The sequence below is a fragment of the Schistocerca gregaria genome, chromosome 6, assembly GCF_023897955.1.
Source record: "Schistocerca gregaria isolate iqSchGreg1 chromosome 6, iqSchGreg1.2, whole genome shotgun sequence".
Classification (NCBI taxonomy): Eukaryota; Metazoa; Arthropoda; class Insecta; order Orthoptera; family Acrididae; genus Schistocerca; species Schistocerca gregaria.
Window position 1 is genome coordinate 383,725,619 of NC_064925.1, and position 21,706 is coordinate 383,747,324.

The 21,706-nt window shown below is 42.0% G+C and overlaps 1 protein-coding gene across 2 annotated transcripts in view; it reads right to left on the reverse strand.

Moving 5' to 3' along the window:
- The window catches only part of LOC126277890 (protein expanded), a 443,551-nt gene that overhangs the window by 204,496 nt on the left and 217,349 nt on the right, over positions 1 to 21,706 (reverse strand). The gene's annotated exons all lie outside the window — the stretch shown is intronic.

Here is a 21,706-nt window from a genome sequence, read left to right on the forward strand (position 1 = left end):
CAATTCAAACACACAAAACAGTTGTTGTTAGTGAAGCGGTTTCATACGCAGTGCACAATCTGAAATAAATGCCGATATTTTGACCCCTTACTTCTGACTCAATCTTAACTAAATACACGGACAACTACGGGCCTTAGTTCATTTGTTGAACGCTATCCCGACATCTGAGGCGCCACTCCACGGCGGAGTGAGACGAAAATATCGCCAGCAGTAAGTTCCCCCTGCCGTGCTCACTCTCGACCGTTCTCGAAACCACAGTCATTACGTCATCTAACAGTAGACTGCAGCTGCCATCTTCAGGATGGTTGGAAGTTATTTTAGTTCTGCCATCGAGGAAAAATATTTGTCTATGCCTGGGATCAGTGAAATCAAATGAAATGAGCGTTTGGCATCATTGGCAGTGAGGCCCCTTGCGGGGCAGTTCCGGCCGCCTTGCTGCAGGTCATATTACATTCGACGCCACATTGGGCGACCTGCGCGCCGGATGGGGATGAAATGATGATGAAGACAACGCAACACCCAGCCTTAGAGCGGGAAAAATCTCCGATTGAACCCGGGCCCGTAGGACGGCAATTCGTCACGCTTGAGGATGACCCTGGGATCAATGTTGTCGGTAGACACGTTAACCAGTACACAGCACTCTCAAGTAATAACATAAATTTATGACATAAATCTGTGTCTCTCATTTGCTTCAGTACCTCTTAATTGATTATCCTCTATACCCATTCAATGTTCAGCTTTTTTCCGTAGCACCACACTTCATAAGCCTCTATTCTCTTCTTCTCCGAACACAAAATACTTCCTAACATTGAAACTTATATTCGATGTTAATAAATTTATCACGAACGCTTTTCTTGCTGTTGTCTTTCTAGTTCTACCGTCGTCAGTTACTTTAGCCCTCAAAATAGCAAAACTTTCATTCTACTTCCAGTGCCTCATTTTCTGCCCTAATTCCCACAAAGTCACCTGACTTAATTCGGCTACAGTTGATTACCATGGTATAATTTTGGTGATGTTCATCTCATAATCCCTTTCCAAGACACTGTCCAAAGGATAATAATAAAAATAATCATAATAAAAATGAACACTGCGATCAGGTGCTGAAAATAAGGCCGCCGTGTCTTCCCAAAGCCTAAAACTTCATTCATTCTGGATTTAAACGGAACACACCGTCGCCGTCAAAGGGTGGCGTCTTCGTAATAGAAAGATCATCAATCAACACAACGCCACGTCGCTTAGCCAGGAACTCAGCGGTGAATCTGACGTTGTAAGGCACCATCCGCATTACAAAATGTCGGAATACGACATTAGCTTTTAGGAACCAGATGTGATTAGTAAAGCTTATTAACAGCCAAAGCAAAATTCATAAAAGTAGTGGATGCGTTTTCGACATGGCCGAGAATTGAAAGAACAGAAAAATTTCCTCCAAACATTTTTAAACATTAACGTTTATCTGCTTTATAAGATATACACATACAAATACGTCAAATAATACTTTGCAACACGAAGCACCTTCTCTTTTTGATTTTATCCATATTTTGCAGCTATGAAAGTGACTGTATTCAATATGTATAAGTTTAGTAAAAGCCCCTTAAGATATAATTTTTTCATGTTTTATTAAATTACACGATAGTTTTCGGACCCTTTGGGTCCATCCTTAGGTGCAAATCATCTAATAATTTACATTTGTTCTTGAGTGTGGTGAAATGGATTTTCCTGTTATGAGAAAGTTAGATGTTATGTTTCGTATTTCGTGAATCGAATGTAGAAATATGTGAGAAATAGTGGAAAAAACAGTGAAAAACCTCAAGGCACACATTTGTTTTCAGCTGTCTACAAACACTTCACAGATCTAATTTAACCTGACGTGATCGAAGATGAAATTTATCACATAGTGTCAGGGATATGAGTTTTAAGAATCTGATGTATGCAAGATATAAATTTAAAATAAGTCATAGGAAATATATACCAATATTCACGCAAACTCCACAATGAGTCTCAAAATGGAGCAAATAAGAGGATTAATTTGTATACTCACCATCGGATCAGTGGTCTTCTGTGCGCAGAGAAGACTTCTTTGTGAGTTGTTACAAAAGTAAAATAAAAATTGCTAAGTTTATAACAGGCATACCCTGTGTCATTTGTCTGCCGTGCTTTATATAGAGCGATGCGTAAAGGGCAGCCATTTATGTTCCTAACGAGAGTAAGTTCCGGCGTTGTACGTTAAGCAGCCACAATAGCTCCCGTCAAATGAAAGTTATTTGTCTGAAAACAAAGTAGGGAGTTTCACCTTTTGAGACAGGTTTAGAACTCTCCACGATGAGTGTGAAAAGATTCTTAGAAACCATTCTGTTTCTGGTCATAATAACAGCACATGTTCCCAATCAAATACACTTATCGCCAGAAGACCATGTTCTTATGAAATGCACTGAGATTACTCCGCAAAATAGTCCCATGAGATGCTGGTCGCGCTAAACAACAGATAAAAGCGTTCAGTATTGAAACAGGTGAAACTATTTCGTATGTTGAACTCATTTTGTCGTATATTTTCCATGTTTGCGAAATTAATATGGTATTTCGTATATCGAAAATGTCACATGTTTTCTCTGGTGCAGTTTTTGATAATGGTATTGGTACATCGTATTTCTATTTTTCAATACCTTTTGAACTGAGGAGCCGTGGACGTCGGAATGGGGGCCAAGTTGAAGCTATTTAATTGTGGTGTAAAGGATTTGTTGTTTGTGAAGCTATAAAACTTGTTGGTGATTTGACTGTATATTATCATAAATAAAGAATCCTACTCCAATTAAAAAAAAAAAATAAAACCAACAAATTGATGTTGCCACAAGGCGAGAAGCTATTCTTGTAGTTGTAGCTCTCAGAGGCACTCCGGGATGCCCTCAGTGTGAGGCACTCCTGTGAGCCGTAGCTCGGTTGCGTAACGCAGCACAGAGCTCTATTGCCGATCGCGGTTGTTTGCCTACCGACCTGCCCCCCCCCCCCCCTTGCCCCCAACAACATAGAAGAAACTATAAATGATGACCGCGTAAGAATAAGCGAGACCCACTGATGATGACACATGAGTTCTGAAAAAAGTCTTTGTGTTGCAAAATATGGAACTAAGAAACACATTCGAAACTGAACAATTTCATCGTGTAATAACCGCAGAAGTATACCCTAAGTCGACTTCCTAAAGAAACCTTGCTCGTCAGAATACAAACCTTGTCATCCTTCACCTCCTCTGAGAAGGTGTGTGTGTGTGTGTGCGTGCTGAATGTACCTTCGTTATCCGCGGTGCTTATGAAGCCATCGGAACAGTGCTAATTTTACGCGCCGCCTGACCCTTCCATATCTCTGCTACCCGCACGACACATCCACGAGGCGTGAAGTCTATGGCTACGAACAAGACGTCGCAAGTGATAAAGTATTGCACGCCGTCCGTATCGAGTGTCGCTGGTTCCGAAGAATACGAGACCCGTCAGTCCCTGAGAGCGAAGGACGTGAGAATGCGTTATCGGTGAGACATCTCCAATAATGGAGCAGGCGACGTACACATCTTGTTCTTCTACAGTTGCTGGTGTCTGACGATAATAGAGGAGTGTTCGCGCAAACGCAAACTTTTCAGATTAATCTGTTTAGTGACATACAGTACATTAGTTCACAATGTTACTCTGTTCGTACTTGACACTAGTAAGATTGAGATTCGCAAACATATTTGACTTTATATGTTTTGAACTTGAAACAGAGTGGTCACCATTTTGATCTTCAGGAGCATACACTGCTAGGATATTTTTTTATTTTACTTTTTTTCTTTATTTCATTACTACTCACGTTGCTGCTCTTCAGCTAATGGTGTTAAAATCTAGTTCTCTTTAGTTGCGACATAAAGTCACGCAGGACGTGGGAAGATGTATGTCAGCGCTGAACAGATCAATAAGTATGAATTTGTCATTTGTTAAAAAATTATTTTGTTGATGCGTTTCGGGTGCAGCCCATCTTCAGAACGCCTGCCAAACAAACGTACAAAGCCATAAGGACAAGCGTAACTCACAAAAGTCTTTGAGAGTAAAGATAGGGAAGTTATTACAAAAAATATTTTAAAAATAAACATACCAAATGGAATAGCGCTTATACAAAGTATGGAGTCGCATGTGTCCGTCCTCACCATCAGTGCTAAACTGATGGAGGGTCACCATTACAAAATCTGAATACCAGAAACTGCCACCACGTGGCGAGACTGTATTGGTATAGGACTGTTGACTTCTTAAAAATATCGAGAATCTGATTCATAGATTTCTAAGGAATCTCTTTACCTGCTATCGACAAATCGCGTAAAGGTACCGAGATATCGATATATCTATGGAAAAGACTATTGACGTACTGGCCTATAAAAATATCAGTTGCAAAATGTAAATAGATTGCCAGTGTTAGAGCTGTATATTTAAGTACTGATTTATTATTAGATATTCTGTACATCAACAAATTAGCAGCCTCCTTATTGCCTCAGAGCAAAATTAAAAGGAAAATGGCGCATGTTCACGATTGGTGATAAACACTTTGCTGACAATGGTAACTGCATATAAAAGGCACAATTAAAGATGTTCGATGCGTCCGTCGTTTGGTTTCGTCGGATTTGACCGGAACAACTCATGTCGACTTTCCTGTCTTTTCATTCCAGAAAACAACAGCGTTCTAGCAGTTGTAGTGTCAAAATTGCGTCCGTCGTTTGGTTTCGTCTGATTTGACTGGAACAACTCATGTCGACTTTCCTGTCTTTTCATTCCAGAAAACAACAGCGTTCTAGCAGTTGTAGTGTCAAAATTGCGTGGTGAAGATAAATATTCCAATTTCTGTTAGTACTGATTACGTCATCAGTTCTCCTCATACGTGTCTGCCCAACTCAAAGACCAATCTTGTCATTTACATTTTTGTTAATTTTCAGCAAATGTTTTTGAAGAGCGCCGACGTGAATAAATAGCACACTAATTGGGTAAAAAATTGTTTTTTTAACACAACTGATGTGCTACTTCTTCACATCGAAAATCTTGCTACTCCATTACCCCCCCCCCCCCCCCCAATGCAATTCGACTTGGCTTCTTTGTGCCACTGACACTTACTTCACACAGCAAAGAGAGACTGGACGTGATGAAAGCACAAGAAGTAGTAAGACTCCGTCACATAGTGAAAGTAAAATTATGTTCTACTACAGTTTCAAAAGAAGAATTTACCGAAAATTGTGAAAAATATAATATATTACAATATAATAAAAATATAATATAATATCGGCATTCAACATTGCCATTTCGATATTGGTACATCGATGCACCGTGAAAAGAAGTATCGACGTTATACATCGATATTTTCTGTGAGTGATACCGATATAGAGATACTTTATCAACAGCGTTAATTTGAACGATAACTTGAACTGCGTGCATAAAAAGGTGGGCGCCTTGAAATGATATTGAAAACAGTGCAGAACTAGGAACAAAAACCTAAACGTGAACTAAATATAAAACTTTGAGGTAGCACACACAACAGTGTATAAATCATACAAGGTTCAGCTAGGGCCTGTAGGGAAGGGTGAGAAAGGAGATTGGGCCAACATAAGGCAAGTAAGCGATTATAATTTTTATTTTTCTTGCTCAGTCGGAACCCCTTCCTCCGAAGTTCTTTATTTTGACTGCAAAGCTCACTCAATTTGTCGATCTTAATGCTCATTCCTACGGAACACTATTCGTAGATGCTGTAACTCTTCGGTGAGGATCTCCAAATCTCTTCCTGGAATATTTAAACTAGCCCCATCCGAATATAAAATTAACCACGGAACTTGAGAAAGAGGGACAGCTGCTTTTCGTCGAGGAGGGGATTGGAAAGCGTCCCCAGAAAACACAACTTCGCCTTGAAATTTAATTTTGGTTATTTATGAACATGCGCTTCGTTTCTAGTACGATAGTGGTCAGCATTTCCCGCATTTGTGCCTGCAAATCACACCCCGTGAGAATCAACTAACTTTCAGGCACCTGTACAGCTCTAATTATGCGTTCCCAGAAACCACATCTTTTCTTCGAAATTTAATTTTAGTTATTTATGAGTGTGGGCTCTTTTTCTAGTGCGAAAGTGGTCTGCATTCCCCAAATTTGCGCCTGCAAATCCCACCATAGGTTAAATTAACTGCCTGTCGGGCACTTATGTAGCTCCAATTCTGCTCGAATCAAAATGTGCTGCAACCACGTTGTTACTTTTTCGTCATTGATATGGGAACTACAAAACTCACAGTCTCATAGGAACAAGTAGACTCCGCTTTCGACCTGTTGACAGCATCGAAGAGGCAGGGAATAGGGGACTCAAACTGACCAATGAGCTCTCAGCAGCGACCATGCACGAGGGTCGTCGCAGCACGGTCCAAAATGTACACCTCCCTCTCCACAGCGTTTCAGATTTGCTCAAAGCAATGAGGTCAGACGTGCACAACGCCGGGTAGACTACGCCTAATACTATAGAGCACCATCAAAATACTCTGTCGGACTTAGAGGCCTGTTGGATTTCCCTTTCTTAAGATCGTTATTGTGCATACTAGAAGGAAGGAAGGAAGATTACTGTCTACTACACTGCAATTCACATTGACGTGCTATTCGTAACCAGCCATTTTATGTCTGACAATAGAGCATAAAGCACTTAAGCCGATCGTATGTTGATAAAAATACTTTGAGATCGAAAAAGAAAATGTTTTGTAGTACTAACACTGTTGTGGTCGCTACATCCTAGTGACGCTGTCCATTTCAAACACTTGTTTACGTCCATGATCAAACGCCAGTCGCTACACCAATTATTTTCGCTAAATTCATTCGACGTTGAAACCTTCCTACACTTTCTGACAAAGAAAGTAAAGCACCCATGCATCCAGAAGGGGACGAGAAAATGAAACGAAACTTCACTGGCTGAGAGGGCATGTGATGTTTTTCAGTGATTACAATATCGAGTCAAATTTATACGGAACTTGGCAGTATGAGGCCAGTTATCAGCAAGACGTTGCACTGGTCTAGATGCAATCACTAATTAGGCTGGAAAGTATGTCATAAAGTCATTGTATCCTCTCCTGAGAAAAGCTGGCCCACAACTGATGTAAGTGGTCGTTGATATCATGGCTGCTTGCACTGGGACAGAATTGACGTCCGAGCTAGTCTCACATAATTTATATCAAGGACAGATCTGGGGATGTCGCTGGCCACTGGAGCAACTCATCTCGCACAGAAAATTCAGAGAGACACGTGCCCTGTGTGGACGGGCATTGCCCTGCTGAAAAATGGCACCATAGTGTCGCACGACAGGTAACTGATGAGGACGCAGAACGTCCGTTGCGTGCATAGTGGCATCAGGTTTCCCTCATGACTACCAGTCACGTCGTGAAGACATACCCCATGGGTCTCCACACCACGATGCCAGGGGAAACACCGCTCTTGTGTCTTCAAAACAATGGAAGAATAGGACCACACTGTAGGTCGTTTCCATATCCGTCAACTATGGTCATCCACAGTAATGCAACACCGGGATTCATCACTTATACAATGCGACGCCATTCCTCGGCCGTCGATGCTTCCCGGTCAGGAGACCACTCCAATGCAGCCATTTGTGTTATAGTGTTTGTTACTGGCAGCATACACATGGTTAGTCCGACTACTGATGATCATTGAGGAACCGTGCGGGTAACACATAATGTTGCAGGGAGTCCATTACTTGCTCTCGGATGGCAGGAGCAGATGCGAAAGACTTATGATGTGATTGGTACACAAAACACCAATTCTGCGATATGGCGATATGGCGTTCAGACGCGGCCAACCAGTATCTTGACGAGGACTACACCTGCCCTCAAGTTACACACACTGCAATATCAGGTCACGGTCACATCTGTATGCTACGCAAATCTGGATATTGTTCGATTCGACCAGCCGAGCAACTAGAGACTCACAATGAGGCCCCTTTCGGACTGTGTCAGCTGCTGACAACGCAATCTCACATGAGTGCGCAGCGTCTCCGTATACTTCATGCTGACCATGGAACGTCTGACTCTGTTCACGTCACCATAGTGGTTCCCAACCTGGGGTAATTACCCTCCCCCCTGTGACGGGTCAAAACTTAACGATTTGATAATGTTCAGTCACGGAAAGAAATTTTTTTCAAAAGATCGTTACTACTATCACAATCCTGTAAGACTCTGCTGATTTGATAAGTTATCAATAGTTAATTTTTTTCAGTTAGTAGCATTAATCCGGTCGAGGATACAGGTTACTCACATAGTCCACCCACTACACACATTTATTGTGCTTTGTCCCATACATATCTGATGATAAAAGTGTGACACACACGTACAAATGCTAAGTATTTCAAGAAAATGTCTTCTCCTAGTTGTAGATAGTACTTGCAGTCATCCAGAAATTGCTTTATTACTCGCTTCGAAAAAGACAAATAAATTAACTGACTAGTACGACACAGCAGTTCCTCCAAAAGGGTGTGGGCAGTATTATTATATTTATTATTATTATTATTATATTATTATTATCACTATTGTCTGAAGTCGTCCAATTTATGCCAGTTCAGAAGCAAGGAGTCCAGCAATGAAGTGATTCACAAACAGCAAGTATAGCGCAAACATCTGAACTTGTTTGATTTTAAATAGGGTTGCAGTGTGCAGGTCAAGCAAATGCTACAGAGTAGAGGGGTAATGCAGGTGAAGTATGTTTTACAGAGCATATCTAGCATCACTGTGGATAGTTAGCTTTCTTATCTGAGAAAAGTTGGTCGTGAGTAGTGCTTGGGTAGCTCAGTCGGTAGAGCACTTTCTCGCGAAAGGCAAAGGTCCGGCAAACAGTTTTAATCTGCCAGGGAGTTTCATATCAACGGACATTCCGCTACAGAGTGAAAATTTCCTTCTGGAGCCGTATTTCATATTTTTAAAACTAAAAGTGTTCCAAGAAAAGCCTTTCATCCTATAGTTTAGTTAAGTGCCAAAGTTGATGATAATGTGGGGTAGGGGCAACAGACGGCAGGAGGGAATTGTGGTACTAGCGAATGTCTGGTTGCACTCAGGAGTAATAGTTTATGAAACGTTGGGAACCACTGCAGTCTAGCAGGTCGGGTAGCAATGTGAACAACACTACAGCACTCTACATCTACATGGATACTCTGCAAATCACATTTAAGTGCCTGGCAGATGGTTCACTGAACCACCTTCACAATTCTCTATTATTCCAATCTCGTTTAGCACGCGGAAAGAACGAACACCTATATCTTTTCGTACGAGCTCTGATTTCCCTTACTTTATCGTGATGATAGTTTTTCCCTATGTAGGTCGGTGTCAACAAAATATTTTCGCATCCGGAGGAGAAAGTTGGTAATTTGAATTTCGTGAGAAGATTCCGTCGCAACGAAAAACACCTTCTTTTAACGATGTCCAGTCCAAATCCTGTATCATTTCAGTGACTCTCTCTCCCATATTTCGCGATAATACAAAACGTGCTACCTTTATTTGAACTTTTTCGATGTACTCCGTCAGTCCTATCTGGTAAGGATCCCACACCTCGCAGCAGTATTCTAAAAGAGGACGGACAAGCGTAGTGGAGGCAGTCTCCTTAGTAGGTCTGTTACATTTTCTAAGTGTCCTGCTAATAAAACGCAGTCTTTGGTTAGCCTTCCCCACAACATTTTCCATGTGTTCCTTCCAATTTAAGTTGTTCGTAATTGTAATAGCTATGTATTTAGTTGAATTTGCGGCTTTTAGATTTGACTGATTTATCGCGTAACCGAAGTTTAACGGATTCCTTTTAGCACTCATGTGGATGAAATCACACTTTTCGTTATTTAGGGTCAACTGCCAATTTTCGCACCATTCAGATATCTTTTATAAATTGTTTAGTAGTTTGTTTTGATTTTCTGATCGCTTTATTAGCCGATTAGTCGATAAACGACAGCGTCATCTGCAAACAACCGAAGACGGCTGCTGAGATTGTCTCCCAAATCATTTATGTAGATAAGGAACAGCCAAGCGACTATAAAACTACCTTGGGGAACGCCAGAAATCACTTCTTTTTTACGCGATGACGTTCCGTCAGTTACTACGAACTGTGACCTCTACAACAGGAAATCACGAATCCAGCGATATTCTATAAGGACGTAATTTCACTACGAGCCGCTTGTGCGGTACGGTGCCTTTCTATCTGTCACACAGCACTGCAACTCTAATATTTACATAAACGGCAATGGTGTTTAGATTAGAGATTAGATTAGTTTTTCGTTCCGTAGATCCGTGCTGAGGAGATCCTCGTGGATGTGGAACATGCCAATTTTCCTTTTTTTTTAAGCTGAAATAACAATACTAATAGTATGATTATTTACAATACTTCAATTGTTTCTATTAAAAAAATCGTCAATGGAGCAGAAGGAGTTGGCCACTAGTAAGTCTTTCAGGCTCCTTTTAAATTGATCTTTATTTATAATCAAATTTTTTTATGTTTACTGGCAAATTATTGAAGATTAGTGTTCCTGAGTAGTAGACCCCTTTTTGAACTATAGTAAGTGCTTTTAGGTCCTTGTGCAGATCATTTTTTTCCTGGTATTGTATGTATGAACTGAGCTGTTTGTTGGAAAAAGATATATTATTTAGGACAAATTTCATTAAGGTGTAAATATACTGAGAGGCATTAGTTAGTATACACAGTTCTTTCAAGAGGTCTCTACAGGACGTCCGTGAATTTACTCGACCAATAATACGTATTACACGCTTTTGGACTCTGAAAACTTTTGTTTGACTTGAAGAGTTACCCCAAAATATTAAACCACATGACATTATGGAATGAAAGTAGGGAAAGTATGCAAGCTTTTTCATTTTATGTCACCTATGTCTGCTAACACTCGAATTGCAAATACAGATTTGTTAAGGCGTTTCTGCAGTTCTGTGGTGTGCTCTTCCCAACTGAATTTATTATCAAGTTGTAATCCCAGGAATTTAAGACTGTCAACCTCTTCTATCTGCCCTTGTTCGTACTTTATGCATATGCTGGGTGAATTGCATATAGTGAGTCTTTTCGAAGTTTAATATCAGTGAGTTGGCTTTAAACCATTTATTAATTTCCATGAAAATATCATTAGAACTACACTCGACATACTGTTTATTGCAATACTTGTGTGTACGCGTAAGAAGTTACACTGACATTCGACCACGTCTTGTGAGTCCTTCGCTTTTTCGTCATACAGTGTACCAGACCGCGTTTGTGTCCAGCTAGCGGCCGCGCTGCTAGGCGCCGTTAGGCTACCCGCAGCGCACGCTCACAGTGCCCTGAGCTGCCCTAGCCTCCCCGCGTGCCGTGCCGTGTTGTGCTGTGGTGTCAGCTCGTGGCCGGGTCGCCGCCCGTTTGGCATTCAGGGGCCGCGCTCGCTTTCTAGCGGGCAGACCCGCCGCTCGGCGCTGCGCCGCGTTTCTAATTCCAGCACACCACCACACACTCCCAAGTGACACCAAACAGTGGGCCCTCTTCTATACTCACGTATAACGGCTCACAATTACTAGCTGTGAACCCACGCCTGCCAAATCTCCTGGAACTGTCAATGTGTGGGGGATGAAACACAGGGACAAAAGAATTAGCTACAACAACTTTTGCAGAAGCCATATTGCAATAATAAGAGTCGAGGGGCATGAAAGAAAAGCAGTAGTTGAGAAGGGATTGAGACATTGTTGTAGCATTACTTCAACGCAATTCAATCTGAATGATGAGCATTCTTTGAAGGAAACCAAGCAGAAATTTGGAAAGGATGTTTATGTTCAGGGAGAAGAAATTAAAACTTTAAGGATTGCCCCAGCCAAAGTACTTCTGCCAAATTTTTTATTTATTTATTTTATTTATTTAATCATATGGGACTTAACTGCTAAGGTCATCAGTCCGTAAGCTTACACACTACTTAACCTAAATTATCCTAAGGACAAACACACACACCCATGCCCGAGGGAGGACTCGAACCTCCGCCGGGACCAGCCGCACAGTCCATGACTGTAACGCCTAGACCGCTCGGCTAATACCGCGCCGAAATTCTGCCAGAGTTCGAAAAGAATTTGGAAGAGCATTTGAACGAAATGGAATGTGTCTGGCAAAGAGGTTATAAGACGAATATCAACAATTGCAAAACAAGGATAATTGAATGTAGTCGAGTTACAATCAGGTGACGCTGATAGAATTAGATTAGGAAGTGAGAATGTAGCCAAAGCTTTTCGTACGTTGGGCAGCAAAATAATTGACGACGGCTGTTGTAAAGAGGATACAAAATTTAGAGTGACAACAGCACGAAAAGCATTTATGAAAATGATAACTCTGTTGGCATCGAATAGAAATTTGCGTTTGAAGAAGTCTTTTGTGAAGGTATTTATCATGGAAGTGACACGCGGACGATAAGGATTACACACGACAATGGAACACAAGATTTTGAAATGTGGTGCTATAGACTAATGTAGAAACTTAGATGGATAGATTGAGTTACTAATGAGGAGGAATAGAATGCAATTGGGGATACGTGAAATTTTTGTCCAACTTGACTAGAAGAATAAACTGGTTGATAGGACACATTCTTTTTGTTAATGGTAGGAAGTGTGTGTCGACGAGGTGGGGGTGGAGGAGTTGTACAAATTTTAGAGCGAGCCAAGGCTTGAATACATTAAGCGTGTTAAAGAGAATATATGTTGTTGTTGTCAGAGATGAAGAGGAACAGACTCGCGTGGAAAACAAGAAAAGCGGTTATGAACAAACGAGAAATTTTTCAACATTGAATATAAATATAAATGTCAGAAATTTTTTCTGGTGGTATTCGGCTGGGTTGTAGCTTCGTTCGGAAGTGAAACGTGAAGGATAAACAGTTCAAGGAAGAAAGGAGTAGAAGTTTTTGCAATGCCGCACTACAGAAGAATGCTGAAAGTTAGATAGTAGGTCGAACATTAATGAAGAGATACTGAACAGAATTGGAGGGAAAGAAATTTATGGCACAAACTAACAAAAAGATGTGATCGGTTGATAGGTAACATTCTGAGACCTAAAGGAATCGTCAGTTTCACAATGGGTGGGCTGTGGCGGGCAAAAATTAGGAGAGACCAAGGCTTAACTACACCAAGTAGATTCAGATGGACATGTGACAGTAGTTATGCAAGGACGAAGAAGTTTATACAAAGTACATTTGCATGGGGAGCTAAAGCAAACCTGTTTTCGGACTGAAGACCAGAGTGACAACATCAAATACAAGATGTTTATAAAATGTCCGTTGAAATCACCGATGTCTAAATGACAAAATCTGTTATAAATGGTAAATCCTGCCCAGTTGTCAAATGTTGAGTCCTGCCTAGTCGTCAATTGTGGCTTGTCTAGGAAACCTGCTTTCTCGGATCGCTAAACAAACAATTCAAACAAATCGTATTAATGAGTTTTATTACGAAAAGTAAATGACAATAACTTTGAAATTTATATAGATGTGTCGCAAGCAAAGGGTGACAATAAAAATAAATAAGCTTTATCAGTATATACAATTCCTAAGTCGTTGCTATACAAGTGCCTAATGGTGATGCTGCTGTTCGACTGTTGCGTTGTCGTCCTGGAGAGCCGTCGCTCCGCGTGAATTAGCTAACGTCTTGTCACAGACCTTTCTGCTCTTTCGTTCCCGACTGGCGTGCCGGCGCTCGACTTTACGCCGTAACAAAAAATATATGTACAAACAAAGCCACATACATCCGCACTCCTCAAGGCACCATACCGGCCCTGGCGTAGGGTACATAGTACAAGTCTCATGCTGCTTGCTCCCCCCCCCCCCCCCCCTCTTGCTCTCTCTGTCATTCTCTCTTTCTCTCCCTCGCTCTGTTCCTATTCCATTCGCAAATTCTACGCGGGAAGAAAGATTGTCAGTATCCTTTTGCATGGTACTGAATTTCTCTGACTTCTGCGTGATTATTACACCGTGAAATGTGTAATGCAGGATGTAGTCTATTTGCTGATGCGCTTTGGAACGTGCGCTGTGGGGATTTTGTAAGGCTCTCCGAGTTGGATAATATCTTTCTTGTAGTGTCTACCACTGCGATTTGTTGAGCATGTCTGTGTCCCTTTACCGACCTGTAGTGTCTTTATGTTCTAGCAGACACCCCAAGAGAGTCTGCAAGTCTCAGAAATATTAGTGGCGCACATCAGTAGTCTCCACATGCAGTTTTGAGCTCTTAGGCATTGTGAGAATTACTGAGCCATGTGCCTCTCTTTACAGAGAGTTCCCTCTTACGAGTTGAGCTAAATTTACCGTTTAAGGATACCTTAGAACGCCATAAACTATAATATTTTTATATATTTATTGCAACTTTGAGGAAACTACTTTCTGTATTGTAACTGTGGCGTAAGCAACGCATGTTTGGAAGAGACCAGCGCAGTCTAGGGACCAGGCATACGCTGCTCGTTATCTTTTGGGCTGGGAGCTGTAGTGGAATGTGATCATGATCGAAATTAATTTAAGTAACTGTGGTTTGCTTCTTTCTCAACTAACAGCACAGACCTTCAAGAGGCATGAAGTAGCACAATAAGTGGCACGGAAGAGCAGATATTCACATTGACAACATGAATTAGAGCCAGTGAACCGTGACATGTTCCCTTGCACGTGAGTATTTTGTATGTAGATAGCGCCAGGTACCGTTATAACACTCTAAAAGTTGACCAATCAAATCCGTAACAAATTTTGCAGCTCTTCTTTGGATCTTTTCGATCCCTTTAGGTCATCTAACTTGATAAGACTGCATCTCTTTCGTGGGTCGATTACAGTCCCGTAGGATTTCGACTATAAATTTGACCCTGAGTTCTGCCTTCCGCACGGCTATTTTACCCCTAAATGTGCTACGTTCCAACTTACGCAGAGGTGTAGCATGGTCCACGCAATAAAATGTTCTCCTCTTTTTTTCCTGGTTTTTATCCTGTATCTTGACGGGGTAGGTAAGTTAATATGGCTTAAAATTCTTTTAATAAAGTAAACAAATTAGGCCTGGTTCTAGATTCAACTAACTGCATAACTGAGACGATTTCTCGTTATTTTTCTATATAAAACTTGTATGTTCCATCGATTTAAATAGATATTACAAAATTCAAGAATTGTAAAATTCTTTTTTCGAATGAGGTTTTGTTTGTTATAATTTATTTACAATTCGTGTAGTTATAAAAAAATTACATCAAGAGATTCAATAAAACATGTTTAAACTGTTAAAAAAGTTTTTTTATGATTTTCTCTTTGCTTTTAAATTGTTTTTTGTCTGATGGCCATCTATTCCTTACATGTCTGGCCATCTAAGCCTGATACTCCGGTAAGATGGCCCAGTGTTACATACTTTTTAAGAATTTTTAGCTAGTATGAAAATTTGGTACACTTTGTAAACGAAGACGACTTCGTTTTTTATGAACTGAAAAGGAAACTTGTGGAAATTTCAGGTTCTCTTGTGTATTAGGCTGCGAAACAGACTTCTGAAAAAATCATAGCCATCTATCCCAGTTTACCCTACAGTCGAAGTTTGTTGGGTGGTTTTTATAACAAGTTACACCCTATGAATGTATACTGTTTCAAAGCAGCAGCTGATCAAGGATATCTCAAAATCAAATCGGGTTTGAAACGATTTGCTATAGTAAACTGACAGGAAATGACCACTATTTGATACCTTTCGTATCATAGCTTGCACACACGATGAAAGTATATCAGCACATTGAAGATTCATCAAAAACGCGTCACTTTTATTATAGTATGCAGTAATTAAATGTCAGTTAATGGGATATCGGTAGCAGCTAAACCCTTCAGAACACAGTAACATCAATGACACAGACTGAAAATCATATGAGGTAATAGCATTGTGGATAGCAGCGTCGGGTGTCCTGTCGGTTGCAGTTTCGCATTCGGTTTCCAGCATATATTTTTATTCTCTTTCATGTTTTCTAAAAGATTCCAGAACATTCTTTCTATTTAATAGAAGTATGCTGTGTAATACTCGATATTATACATCATATGTAAGAGCGATCACCTTTCAGCAGTCGGTTGGTTCGAATTTTGTGAACGTGTAAGGTTACATGCACCAATGAATTGCAAGACTGCTTTCTACAACTCTGCTTTGTTCGATCACTTTTCAGTACATGTTCATTCATCCGATTGTGGGATACGTTACGCCCTCACAAATATTGTGAATAAATATGCACACACACACAACCACACCTACCCACCTACACACAAACACACACACATACATCTACTCTTACGTGAAGTACGGAAAAATTTGACGGAAATACTAAAGTAAGAGATGATTTTTTGGTGTTATCTGTAAGAGAGCTTGCACTAATTCCAGTAGCAGACATTGCATCCTGTTGTCTCACGTCTCTTGCGTTGCAGATTTTCTAAAAATTCTACTACTGAATATATGCAGTAATCTGATAACCCTTAGGGCTTTACTAAAAAGTGAAAATGAAACAATTTTTATCTTATATGGAAGACTATCGCAATTCTGTATTGCACTATTTGAAAACGAAATTTTAAAATCTTATGTCCTTACTGACTGGACACGAAAGATATGTTAGTGCCTTGCGTCATGTTCGTGAATGCTGAAATATATTTTGTTATCTACAGACAGAGCAATATGGCTGCCATTCGGTCAAGGGATCAAAGGCAGTAATTTCACGCGCGTCCCTTAAATAAACTGTGAGTATTGCGCGCCGATAACTGCCACTGGAGGGCGTTGGAGTTGCAGATCACTATGAGGAGCACGTTCCGTGTGATGCAACAGCTCGTATCTAAGCGTGCGTCAACTACGATGGAAACAACGTCTGGCGCGCTGAACGATGAAATACTCGTCCCAGGTGAGAACAACACAACAAGCAACGAGCCAATATTATTCAGCTAACTGGAATGCAGCTTTAAATACAGTGCCTGCCACAAAAGGTGAACCATAAGCAGGCGATGAGGAAATGAAACCTTGCGGCTTGAGAGGTATGTCGTATTCTTTCAGTGATTAAAATATAGAGTCAAGTTCATAAAGAACAGGTAGTACAGCTGCACTTGTCAGTATGACGTCGCACCCTCTCTGCAATCGATGGACGCACTGATTCGATTGCGAGAGATCTCATAAAGGCGTTGTAAGTTCTCCTGGGGCAAACTGGTCCACAACTCTCCTTGGTCGTTGACATCCTGTATACTGGAACTGTGACGGTGTTATCCGAGATGGTCCCTCACATGTTCTTACGGGAACAGATACGGGGATCTTGCTGGTCATTGGACTACCTCAACATGAAGCAGACGGTGTCATGTGTGGATGTGCATTGTCCTACTGAAAACTGGCACAGTATAGTCACGTGATGGGTACCACATGATGATGCAGGATGTCCGCGACGTAGCGTTGGTAGTCAATCACTATCACTCATGATCTGAAAGCATACGCGATGGCTCCCACACCACGAAGGCACGAATACTATAGGTGTGGCTCTCCAAAGCGTAGAAAGAATGGGACTTCTGGCCATAAAGTTGCCTTACTGATAAAACATGATCATCCTAGTAGTGCAGAACCGCGATTCATCGCTGAACACAATACGATCACATTGATCAGCAGTCCATGCTTACTAGTCACGATTTCACTCCAAACACAGCCGTTTTTAGTGTGGTGTTAACGGCAGCCTGCACAAGTACCAGTGATTCCCTAGTCCATGTGCTGCTAGTCTCTGACGAACGGTGCGGGACGACACAGAGTGTTGCAGAATCCATCACTTGTTCTAGGATGGCAGGCGCAGTATACTTGTGGTCAGGTGTGGCAGACCGAGACTTTACGACGAATTTGGCTGCCCTCAAGCACTTATGCAGTCCAATACCAGGCCAGTGTCATGTCCAAATTCCCCACAAATCTGGATATTGCACGATGCCACCAGCCGGCCAAATAGAGATCCACAATGAGACACGTCCAAGTGTGTCAAGTGTTGATAATGCTGTTTCAGGTGAGTATGCCGATTCACGTGTGCTTCACAGTGATCACTCAACCTCTGATGCGGTTCACACCACTTATTACAGGACGTTCGAGGAGGAATGGTCAATATTCAGGGATACGACATGACCGATCATTTCTAGCAAAAAAAGTCATATGGACAAATGCCCTATTCCTAATGGCTTCCGAGACAGAACAGATTTAAAATACGTTGTTCTTTATTTTCTGTATCGTTCAGTACATTCTCAGATTTATACATGCACATGTGCGTCTTAGAACTTAACTTTGTGTTCTGCCTTACGGCAGGTCTGGTCATGGAGGAAGCACCGTCAGAGAGTCTACCGCATGAGCGTCTAGGGAAGTGATTCCAGTGGTGGTTTCCCGTTGCTTTCCATTGACGATGATGAAATGATAATGAGGACAACACAACACCCAGTCCCTGAGCGGGAATCGAACCCGGACTCCTTGGCGTGACAGACCGCCGCACTGTTCACTCAGCTATCGGGGTAGGTGCGTGTTAGAAAGTATCAACTGTAAAATACATATCTTCAACACGTCATGGCACACTGATACGAGCAGAAAGTCGCCGTACGCAGGTAACAGGACAACGCTGCACCCTTTCAACAGTATGTTGCTGTTCCCGCGCAGGTTGTTGAGCAACACGTTCAGAAGAAAAATGGGAAGTTGGAACAATACCAGCGTCACTAAATGTGCCGAAATCTCTGGTAAACATTCTACGGTCAGAAATTCGAAGTGTCGGAAAGCGCATACGGTATTCTTCACCACCCGCAGCAGCACTACCATCGCGGAAGCCGTAGACATACGCCACATCTGAATATCCTTCATCAGTGTAGACGTGTAGCAATTTAGGCAGCGTGTGCACGGATTTAACCGATGGTTGTCTCTGATGCATTAATTCACTCACAACATACCATGGACAACTGCGCATTCTACGGGCTACCTAAGTGGCAGGAGGACATCCCGAGCAAAGAGCTTGAAACCAAGTATGTAGATTGGGGTAGAATAAAACGTCAAAAATAAGTAACGGGCAAGGCGAACTCCAGATTGCGGTTTATTGGTAAATCCTGAAGCGATGCAGTCCTTCGACAAAGGAAATTGCTTACAATACGTTAGTTCGTCCAGTCTTAGAGTATTGTTCGTCTGTATGGGACCCTTGCCACTTTGGTCTGATTCAAGGGATTGAGAGGGTCCAAAGGAGAGCGGCAAGATTCGTGACTGGCACATTTAACCATCGCGAGAGCGTTACATATCTCATAGAAAGTTTGAAGTGGGACACACTTGCAGATAGACGGCGCGCTAAACGGAAGGGGCTGCTCACTAAATTCCGAAATCCGATCTTCGCCGAGAATGTAGAGCATACATTATTACCACCAACTTTCAAATCGCGCAGTAATCATCATTCAAAGATAAGGGAAATTAGAGCTCGTACTGAGGCGTTCAGACAGTCGTTTTTCCCTCGCGCGATCCGCGACTGGGAGAGGGGGAGGATATGACTTTGGCGCGAACTGTGCCCTCCGCCATACACCGCTTGGTGGCTGGCGAAGTATATATGTAGATATGCAGAAATAGATGTGCGCGGCACTAGCTCAAAACGAAATGTACATTTAATGTATTCTATCTCGCAAATCAATCGGAAAAGGTCAAGAAATTTTTTGCTTCAAATGAGCGTTACTGCTATACCCCTGAATACTGACCATTCCTCCTACGACACCACGTATATCCTACTAATCTTGGTAACAACACTAATGCACTCTGGTGACCATTCTACCTCGACATCAGACCCCATCTTCTGGGTGCTTCACATTTTTTGTCAGGATGCCTATCTCGTCAACAACGAAGAAACCAAAGAAACATGGCAGAGAAGAACTTACGTTAAGTGGCGTCGGTGCGATCGAACATCTCACTCGAACACGGCTGTGATCTTTCCGGACGACGTCGACACTTACTTCGCGCCGAGCGCCGCGGACCTGTCGTGGCGGAGCTGCCGACTGGTACAATAGTCGGGGACAGGGGTACCGAGCGCTCGCGTCAAGCCCGGCGTGCCCACACGCCGACGAATACTTGGCAGCGGCGCTTTCACTGCCGGCATGCAGGTACGCACAAATGAAAGGCAAAACATACCCGGCCGCACATTAATAGTGCTTTCTCTCCTTGGAAGGGTCGCCTGTGTTGGCATGCCGACGTCTGCACTCCGTTCCAACGATCATAAAGATAACTGAGCGGCACCCCATTTTTGTTGCCTACCTTACACACCACGACTGCGGCACACTACAGCTCCGTCGGCAGCACCAGACACACAACAGCTGATGGAGGTGCGCGTGTGGCAGCACACAGTCAACAGACGCGCACACTAAAAATACAAAGCTGGCACAAACCAAAGCCTTCGATACCATCCGGCGACTTTGACCAATGACTTCATAACATGCCTCAAAACGCAACCCAAAAGTGATCTCAAAATATCGACCAATGACATTAGACGTTCCCGTGGCGCCAAAACATAAACCGAGCGAGATGACGCAGTGTTTAGCACATTTGACTCGCATTCGGAAGGACGACGGTTCAGACCCACGTCCGGCCATCCTGGTTTAAGTTATCCGTGATTTCCCTAGATCGCTTCAGAAAAATGCCGGGATGGCTCCTTTGAAAGGGCACGGCCTTCTTCCCCATCCTTCCCTAATCCGATGGGACCGATGATCTCGCTGTTGGCCCTACCCCAAAATCAACCAACCAACCAATCAAAATAAAGGAATACAGAATCTTAAATAATCTTAATAACAAATACTGAAGCTAATGGAGCGACCGCAGTAAATTTGGAGTTTTAGGCGTGGAAAAACTAAAAAATGGTTCAAATTGTTCTAAGCGCTATGGGATTTAACATCTGAGTTCATCTGTCCCCTAGACAGAGAATCATACAAAACATTGTTTGTCGTTGCACATAGTCCCATAGACTTACGTTTAAGTATAAATTTAACTAATCATGCCCGATTCGAACCTTCGACCGTAGCAGGCGCGCGGTTTCGGAATGAAGCGCCTAGAACCGCTTGGCCACAGCAGCCGGCTGGCAAAACTAAAATCTAAAACAACAACCACAAGATCAAGATAATATCAAAATATACAAACCGCAGCAACCGTAGATGCAATGTAGTGGTTGATTTCAAAGACACAGAAAACACTAAATCATCGCGAACCATCTACGACTGGTATCGAAAACATGACTTGGCTCAATTTCAAAAGGTGACTTCAATACAAAAAGCGAAAACTCGACAGCGGCACAAAAAAGACAAAAGGCGATACCAATACACATAATAAAACTCAAGAGAACTAACGAAATGCGGTATCGAAAACATCACTGAACTGAATAGAGAAAAACTGCGATAACTAACGAAACGCGGTATGGAAAACATTACATGAACTATACGGTGCAGCTTAGCTCCCCGACATCAAAACAGACAGCGGTACGGATTGTAACGAGTCAAGGTAGATTTTCTCTTTTCCAAATTGATTTGATCGATGCCTGCCTATTTATAAATCGCTACATGCCATGTTTGGTCGTTTTCGGGCGGTTCGCTGTTTTTCCTCTGCAGCAGGTTATTACATTTTATTTATCCCTTATGATCAATATGAAAACAATCGATATGCTTTTTTATAGTATCATGGGCATTTATGCACTCTAGAAAGGTAGCCGTC